This window comes from Typopeltis vanoorti, chromosome 17 (genome assembly GCF_054136105.1).
Source record: "Typopeltis vanoorti isolate ZY-2024b chromosome 17, IOZ_Tvanoo_1.0, whole genome shotgun sequence".
Lineage (NCBI taxonomy): Eukaryota > Metazoa > Arthropoda > Arachnida > Uropygi > Thelyphonidae > Typopeltis > Typopeltis vanoorti.
In genome coordinates, this window is record NC_143565.1 from 41071472 (window position 1) to 41080431 (window position 8960).

Sequence of the window (8960 nt, forward strand, 5' to 3'; positions counted from 1 at the left end):
CGGATGGAGTCCAATAGCTGACAGTCGTAAAGTATGTGGTGAACAGTCTGTTGAAGGTGTGGACTGCAGATGCATAATGGTGATTCCAGGATATGGAATCTGTGTAGAAAGTGTCTTAGTTTTCCGTGTCCCGTTAGTAGCGTGGTTAAACCTGGAGAAATGGCGTGTTTTTTTCAATCGGAGTCTGCTTCTGATGCTAGGAAAGAAATCTTTTGTTGTTGATTCGTTTTTTGATATTTTCCATTCTTCTTCCCACGTGTCTAGGCTTTTCTCTTCTAGAAGTGTTTTTATTGCAGATTTCGAGAATTTCTGATAACTCGTTTCTAGCTGCTTCTTTAGCCAACTGATCCGCTCTCTCGTTTCCTGCTATTCCAGTATGCACTTTTACCAGCGCATACTGGAATAGCAGAACTCGCTTTTAGCAGAACTCGATTTCCCATCCTTCTAGAGTGAGATTTCGAACCAGATTTCTTGTCTGTTCTATTAACGCTATATGGTTGTTCTGGTTTATAATGCTGTCTATAGTGCTTCTTCTATCGCTGTAGATTGTTGCTGTCTTTTGCTGAGAAGTGTTGAGTTCTAATTCCTGGAGATATGTGAGTGACTGAACTATAGCAAGTTGTTCTGCTTGGTTGTTGGAACAGAGAGGATGCGGTGTAGAACAGCGTTCTTGTATTATGGACTGTCTGTTGTATGCAGTGAACGAACAACGGACATTCCTTTCGGTTTTGCTTCCGTCAGTGTATATTTGGAATTCGTCACTTTCAGAGCTTTCCTTCTCCTTAATATTTGTTTTCTTTGCTGGGTGAGGCCACTTACTGTAGTGAAGCAGACTTTCGTAGCAATTTGGATTGATTTTGTAACTTATATCTTCCGAAAGTGACTTCATATATAAGAGATAATTCTTGTATTTTCAGGCAGATCGGTGTAGAGCTGCAATAACGCAAGCTGCCTCGAAAGATATTGTCCTGTATCCTTTGATTATGCGTATGGCTATAAGGCGTTGAACTCTAGTTTTTGTCGGTTTATCTTTGATTTTAGTGTATGTTTCCAGGCAGGAAACATACACTAAAATAATTTGCAGCATAAGATATCAGCTGTAGTATAGCACGGTATATATCGTTTTCAGCGCTCGTTGGCCTAATCCCCACTTAATCCTTGCCGACTTAGCTAGGAGGCTTACTATTTGTAAGCTTTTTTCAGCAACATATGAGATGTGCTTATTGAAGGTGAATTTTTCGTCTATTGTTACTCCTAGGTATTTTAGCTCACTGGCTACCTCGAGAACTTCTCTGTTTAGGAAGACTGTTACAGGTTGTTTTGATTTTTTTCGTGAGATGTGAAGCACTTTAGACTTGGTGCTATTGAAGGTCACTTTCTTCTCGCGTGCCCAGTCTGGAATTTTTAAGAGTTCTTCGTTGGCTGTTACTTCTAATTGTAAGCCGTCACGTCCCCGAATCATTATCATCGGCGAGGGCTATGATTTTTGTTTCAGCAGTGACAGCAAGTCTTAAAAGCGAGTCGTACTGGATGTTCCAGAAACCTTGCGAACAGCCTCGTTTGACTTTTTTCGTTACAGTTGTGTTTTTTTAGTGTCATGGTTGCTCTTCTCTATGAAAAATAATTTTTTGTAAGGTAGAGAAAGTTTTTAGGGCATTTTAAATCTATTACTTGATTGATTGTGGCTGGCCACCAAGCAGCATCTAAGGCTCCTTGTACGTCGAGTGAGATCAGTAGTACGTCTTTATTTTTGCTGTAGACTATGTTCTGCGAACTCTTTCACCTCCGTAATTGCGTCTACTGTGCTGGACTGAGGTCTGAATGCGTATTGATTGCTGTTTAATAAGTTTCTTGAGTAGTGAGTAGACGTAGTGCATTATTCGGTTTATTAGTAGTTTTTCTAGTACCTTGCCAGTAACATTTATGAGGCTTATTGGTCTGTATTTGTTAATTTCGTCGGAAGTTTCTTTTCCTGGTTTGATTATGTGTATAATTTTTGAGTGTTTCCATATTGAAGGAAATCGTCCTCTTTTTAGGCATTTGTTGTAAACTGTTATGAATTCGGGGAATTCAAGAAACGCTGTTAAGAGTATGTCGCTGCTTATTCCGTCTTCTCCAGGAGTTTTTCTTGGATCCGTTGATCTTAATATTGACTCGATTTCATTAGTTGCAAATGAGTCTTCATCAGGAAAGTCTATACCTGTTGCCATTCTTTGTCTGTAAGTTTTGTGGATTCTTCATCTGTTGATTCATCGTCATCGGGAATAAACTTCTCTATCATAATAGCTGCAGTTTCTGTTAAGTTTTTAGTATAGGTGCCGTCTGTTTTCTTGAGAGTTGATAGTATAGGTGTTGTCTTGTTCTTGTTTGCTGCTAATTTATATATGCAATTCCAAAGATTGGATACGGTTGAAACTGTACAAAATGTTTTCCATGATTCTGTTTTCGCGTTTGTAATTTTGGACTGATAGCTGTATTTGGCTTTATAGTAGTTCTGTCTTCTGCTCTCTCTTAAATCTTGGTTATTGTATATTCTTTGGTATAATCGTCTGGGTGCGTTGGCACGTTTTCTTAGGACTGTTAGTTCGTCGTTCCACCACGGTACTGATTTTCTTCCATCGATGTTTAGCCTCTTGGTTGTTCTGAGTGTTTGATCGCTGGATTTTTTCAGACCTGATGAGAGTGCAGAAGCAAGAAAGTCTATATCGCTTTGCGCTGATGCCCAGATGGTTAGGTTTTTGTTTAAGCTGAGCTGTTTTTCGTTGTTCGCATTAAAGTGATGTTCTGAGATTAAGAGTGAAAATTCTCTTTTTAATGCTTTTATAAATTTCTCTAGGTTGGTTTTATTGGTGAAGTATTTGATGCGGTGGTTTTTGTTGTCTATTCCGTTTAAATTTTTGTTACTAATGATGACACTTATTATGCGATGGTCAGAACAGCTTTCCTCTTCTTCGTATTCCATTCAGAAATGCGGGGTAAAATAGCGTTGTTTGCCATTGTTAGATCGATGAAGGTGCTTCCTCTGGTATTTTCGAATGATAGAGCGTTATAGTCGTCGTTTAGTATGTGTAGGGAATTTGATGCTATGAACTCTTCCGAAATTTTACCTCTATTGTTTGCTCTCGTTAAACCATAAAACCGAATGGGCGTTGCTATCTATTTCCATAATTAAACCGTGGTTGATGGTAAAATCCACGATGTTGCCCATTTTTTCTAAGTCATATTTTATGTCAGTGTGGTAGTTTAGATACATACTTGCAGCGAACGTTTTAATTCCTCTGTACGTAATTTCGATAAGTACCGAGTCCTCGTTGCTGTGCTGAGAAATTAATATTACCTCGACTTCAGGGTTGACCACCAGTATTACAGCTCTCTTTCTTTCAGATCCTTTGGAAAATATTTTAAAATTACTTGGAAAGCCGCATATTTTGTTGTTGATGTTGTAGGGTTCTTCTATTAATGCCAGTCCTATATTTTTTTTCTGTTTATGAGTTCTGTTACGTTATTGACAGCCTTGATAGAGCGTTGTAGATTTATTTGAAGGCATGCCAGGGAAGTAGTGCTGTTTCTACAAGCTTTATTATTGCGTTTCATAATCTATGTTTTGAATTTTGAGCTGTTTGTGGTAGTTGTATGTCTGGCAGTCTTTGCTTAATGCCATGTGTTTGCAGTCGTTTTTGGTTTTGGCATGCTTGTTGTGATTTTGGCAATTTATCCAATTCATCTCGGACTTATTTCGTGTTCTTATGTTCTTTAGAACAGAATGGAGAGGTGGTTTTTTCCCCTGCAGTGTTGTGTATGATGGTGAAATTTATAGCAGTTGAAGCATCTCAGAACGCTTACGTAACAATGGAAAATTCTCCATAGGATTTTAACACCGGTTTTCAGCAGTTTGGTCCTCACCGTTGGATCGACTTCTATAATCAGGTTTCTTTTGTTCGTATTTTTTATCTGTCATGATAAATTTCTGTGTCATCTTTGAGTCGCCGATGAAGAGTTCTTCGTTCTGCATGCGGATTGAGTCTATTACGTTGTCTGCATCTATTTCACTGGGAATATCATATATTATCAGCCTTGGAAGATGTTTCTTACTGGGATTTGCTACTAATGTGTCTTTGAATTCCTTAGATATTTCGTTATGTAGCAAGTCTATATCGGTCTTTTCTTTAGATTCAATTAACACTCCTCCGTTATTAATACTTTTCATTTTTGTGATTCCGATTTTTATTTCTTTTGGGTCTATTTTTTTCTTTTCTAAGATTTTTGGTTTCTTCGATGTTTAGTTGAGCTATCGGTTTGACTATTAATTTATAACAACGACTGTTTTCGGATTTGTCTTTGTTTTTAGTGTTGATTTGAGCTACTTGCGAGTATAGCTCAGTAGGCTGAGCTAAGTTAGGTTGTCCCTGGTTGTTTGTAGTGGTCTGTTCTATCAATGCTTTAGTTGCATTTTTCATTTTATTAAATACCTTTGTTATTTCACTCACTGCAGTTAATAAGTCCTTTTTAAAATCATTTGTTAGATTGCTGCTTACTTTGGCACCGTTACGCAGCAGATCTAGGGCTTTTTCGAACTCTAATTCGTCCTATGCCGCCATCTTAACGTTACTTAAAGTTGTGTGAGTTGTTGCTTTCCTACTAAACTGCTACCCTTTCTAAGATAATACAAAGTTTAAGATAGTGTACTTACAAAAGATGGAATAAAATTTCAGTCATACGCGCATAGCGCTATGAACCTATAGAGTAACTTACTCACTGTTAGATAGAGCACTGTACGAGCTATCAGTCGATATCAGATATATCCAGTTTTTCTGTTCGATACCGCACAAAATCAAGATAAAAGAAGGAACAATTATATAAAATAAACGAAGGCACATCCTGTCTGTCGCTTCCAAAAGCGAATTTCAAAAATGAAATTCCTGGCACGTTCAAATGATTCACTTTAAAATCAAAACTGAATTTTCTCTACAAATTCATGTATTATAAATGGATGATATTATTCTAAGAACAGCAATTTCTTAGCATTTTTTCCCATTTTATCATACTACTAATGGACAAATGAGACTGTTCCAGCTATTCCTTATGGATGCTGTGTACCATAGCATGCAAGATAACATTCAGGATTTCTATCTTGATTACAGTAGCAAATTCCATTAATTTACTCAAAAGAAGCAGTTAACTTCTTTCAGAAAAATGGGAAGAAAAATTCGTCTATGCCAAACGAGTGGAGCCCCTAATTACAGGCAATTAATGCAAATGGCCTTCCACTCCTTTTCCATATCCCCTAAAAGCGGGTATTTTACGTTTGTAGATATATTGCATTCACGAAGTGTTCCAGAAAGATGAAAATTCCTTGGATTTTGGGAGGAAACCTTGCACCTGGTTTTAAATTTTTAATTAAATAAATTATAATTCCAGAATGAAATTCACGTAATATATTATTTTATTAACGTAAAATTTTCTAACTAATCAAAAATTAACAGTTAGATAAAATAAAGTTAGGGAAGATTAGTTGATTTGAAAAACGCCATCTCCCACAAAGAGAATAGACGTAGACCATGGGATCTTTTTTAAGTTAGGAGAGTGAAATAAAGTTTCACGTGTTTCTTTGTAAAGCGATTTTTGTGAAGGATTCTTGTCTTGTTCCAATGAACTCTATCTCTGATGTTGATAGCATGCTCCGCAAGTCCAGACTGTTCGGGCTCAAGGTATTGAATATAAGACTTGTGTTCTTCTAGCTGAATAAAAGCAGATCTTCCTGTTTGTCCTAAATAAGATAACTCACAAGAGCAAGGAATCTGGTAATTGAGATGGTTGGGATGATTGAGATGTGGAAGCTTGTCCGTTGGAGAAATAAGAAAGCTGGAGATTTTTCTGATGGCGCAAAAGGCAACAAAAATATTTAGTGGTTTTAAAACATTCGCTATGCGTTCACTAGCACATAAGGAATAGGAAAGCGAGTTATTTTTTCTGTATTTGAAGTGGTAGAGATACCAAAACTGTTCAAAGCTCTTTTGATGAAAGAACTCTTATATCCGTTAGATAAAAAGGTGAAATTAATATATTGTAGTTCTCTCTGTAGTAGTTCACCTGAAGAACATAAGGAGTGAGCCCGATGAACCAATGTTTCAATAGTTCTAACCTTTTTGACTGGGATGGTGATGGGATTCAGCATTGATGTAATGGCCTGTATGAGTCTTCTTCCGAAAAAGTGAGAAACGTAGAAACTAGGATAAGAAACTACCATCTGTTTGACGATGGTAGTTTCTTATCCTAGTTTCTACGATGGTAGACGATGGTAGATCTGTTTGACGATGGTAGATTTTATTAAAAGATCTAAAATGGATAACGGGTTATTTACTTCTTCTTTTAGGGTGAATTGGATCTTTGGATGAAGTGCATTTAATTCAGGGAGAATCTGTTGTAATTCATAGGAAGAGCCATTCCAGATAGCAAAATATTAATAAGAATATTAGTAGCTTGCGGTTATCAATTCTGTTTCGCATTATTGAGGATGTCATCAGTTCTAATTTCTAAACTGCTCGAGATTCCTCCGATATATCTCTGTCTACGGGAGGAGATGGGTATTTGTTGTTTCCGGTATGATTGAGAGTGATATATCAATCTTATCAGCGATAGAGTTGAGGAGAATAACAATGCCAGAAGATCAAATATGCCTTTAAGTGATGTTATGTTACAATCTGGATGCGAGAAAGGGTTGGTATATACAGTACATCCAGAAGTTGCACTAAATAGTTTTATCACGAGTGCTTCGTAAAAGTCTTTTTATCTTGTTTTGATTTTATGCCTTTTTTATTTGTATCAACATATACTTATGTTTCTCTCCTGCAAACATGCACACACTCGGAAATAAGTTTATTAGGCAGTTTATTATTCTAATACTGTATTTCAGCGTTCTAAGCACTCCAAGGAAGTACTGCCATCTCTTGAATGAATACGGAACTAAAAGCAAATATGTTAGATATTTTAATAATAATTAAGGACTTTGTATCGCTTCAATCTAACTTATTTTTCAAATTATCTTTAAATTTAAATATCAGACAAGTCAACGCAGCACTTCAGAAGACATAATTGCTGTCTCTCTTGTAGAAAATAATATATTAAATATGGACACGACTTATTTTTTTTAAACTTGAGTTTGAATGGATTCAGTATTTCGATAACACTCATTTGTCCCTTTAATTTTGTCCCCTTAAAATAAAAATAAGACAGTTTATAAAGCTTATAATATACAAGAAAAATTTCCTAGTCTTGGGGGTTGTTAAATGTGACGGTATGGAATATTTTATTCTTACTACATTTCTCATAATTGTAGTTGAAACACAGCCAATCTTCTTCTCATACAAAACCTCATGACATTTCTCTGTTAGATCCAGCAGTAAAAAGTTTGATAAAAAAGCACACAAATAGAAGAGTCTTGAGAAAAATGAACGAAACAGCGATGCATCTTTACCGATAATAGCAGAATATAGTGTCAGTTGAAATCTTTTTTTTTTTTTTTCATGAAACATACCTCAATCACTTTTAAAAGATTGCTATAAATTTATTTATCAGCATAAAAAAACAGAGAGAATTGTATGGAATCTTCTCTAAAATCTTATCTGGATTTCAGCCAAGATGTGAATCGTGTTTTTGACCATAAAATAGAAGCGAGAAGTGAATGAAGCCCACAGCAGTGCATGATCTGCCATATGAAAAATATATAAATTTAAAAAACATGTTGTGCTTGCATTTGTCCCAAAAGCAATATATTTTGAATGCATATTATTCTCTTATCTTTCCCTCTGATTTGATTTTTACTGAATGGTGGATATTTTTAACTTCATGCTATTATTGATGATCATTCTGTCAGTTTCAGTTGCTATATTCTCTTTTTGAGACCGAGTTTTTTTTTTTTTTTTTCACCGAATGTAGTTTTATTGGATGCCTTCTAATAAATATTATTTTTGCCCTTTATAACATTATTCATTATTTCCTTTACAAGAATTAAATTGTTAATAATAAAACTGTAAATTAAAATCCTCTTCAACTTCCTTGAAGTTTAGCAACCGTAACTTGACTTCGCCTCATAAACAGACCCTGCTGTTGTCATGGAAACATGGACGTATGACATCACATGCGTTAATGTCAAAGGAGGAATCTATTCTGCAGAGAAAGATAATTTCACAATATTTGGTAAACGAGATAAAACAAGGGCCCATCTCTTGGAGATGATTAAGAGAGTGGACAGGAAGAGAATGATTTTTTCCCTTTAATTGAATTCACACAGAGAAAGTGGAAATGTGCATATACTCTTGGTGAATGTCATTTAAAATATACTGTATAAGAACATTATATGAGCTAAAATAGTCCTCAAAAAATAATTTTTCCGTCACTGACTCTTTATTCAAAAATACAAACATTTTAACTTTAATAGATTTGTTATAAGAAAAGTATGTTGATATTTATTGATATGTGAAAGCTATAAAATAATTCTAATACATAAGTAACAATCAGTTCGTAATAACAATTAACTGCGTTTAATAATAATTATTATTTTATTTAAAACCAGTGGCGGCCGGTGGGGGGGGGGGGGGAGAGAAACTTTTTTCCTTAATCAGTAAAGAATTTATTAATAAATAAATTTACATATTAAAAAATTGCTTTATTAAAAATATTTCATCCTCACCACGAATAAACACCAATAATAAAAGGTTCGTATCAATAGCAATGACAAGTGCAAACGAATATCGGCGTTAGATCGCAGTGCATTTGTTTCGTGTAACGATAATTAAAAAAATATAATTCTTTCCATATTTTCACCAGTGACACTCGTCATAATTCAGCCTTGTATCTATAATAAATAAATAATTATATGCTATTTTAACAAAATAAAATAAGATTTACAAAAAATAGTTCACCACGAACAGCACCAATAATAAACGTTTCATATCTCACTG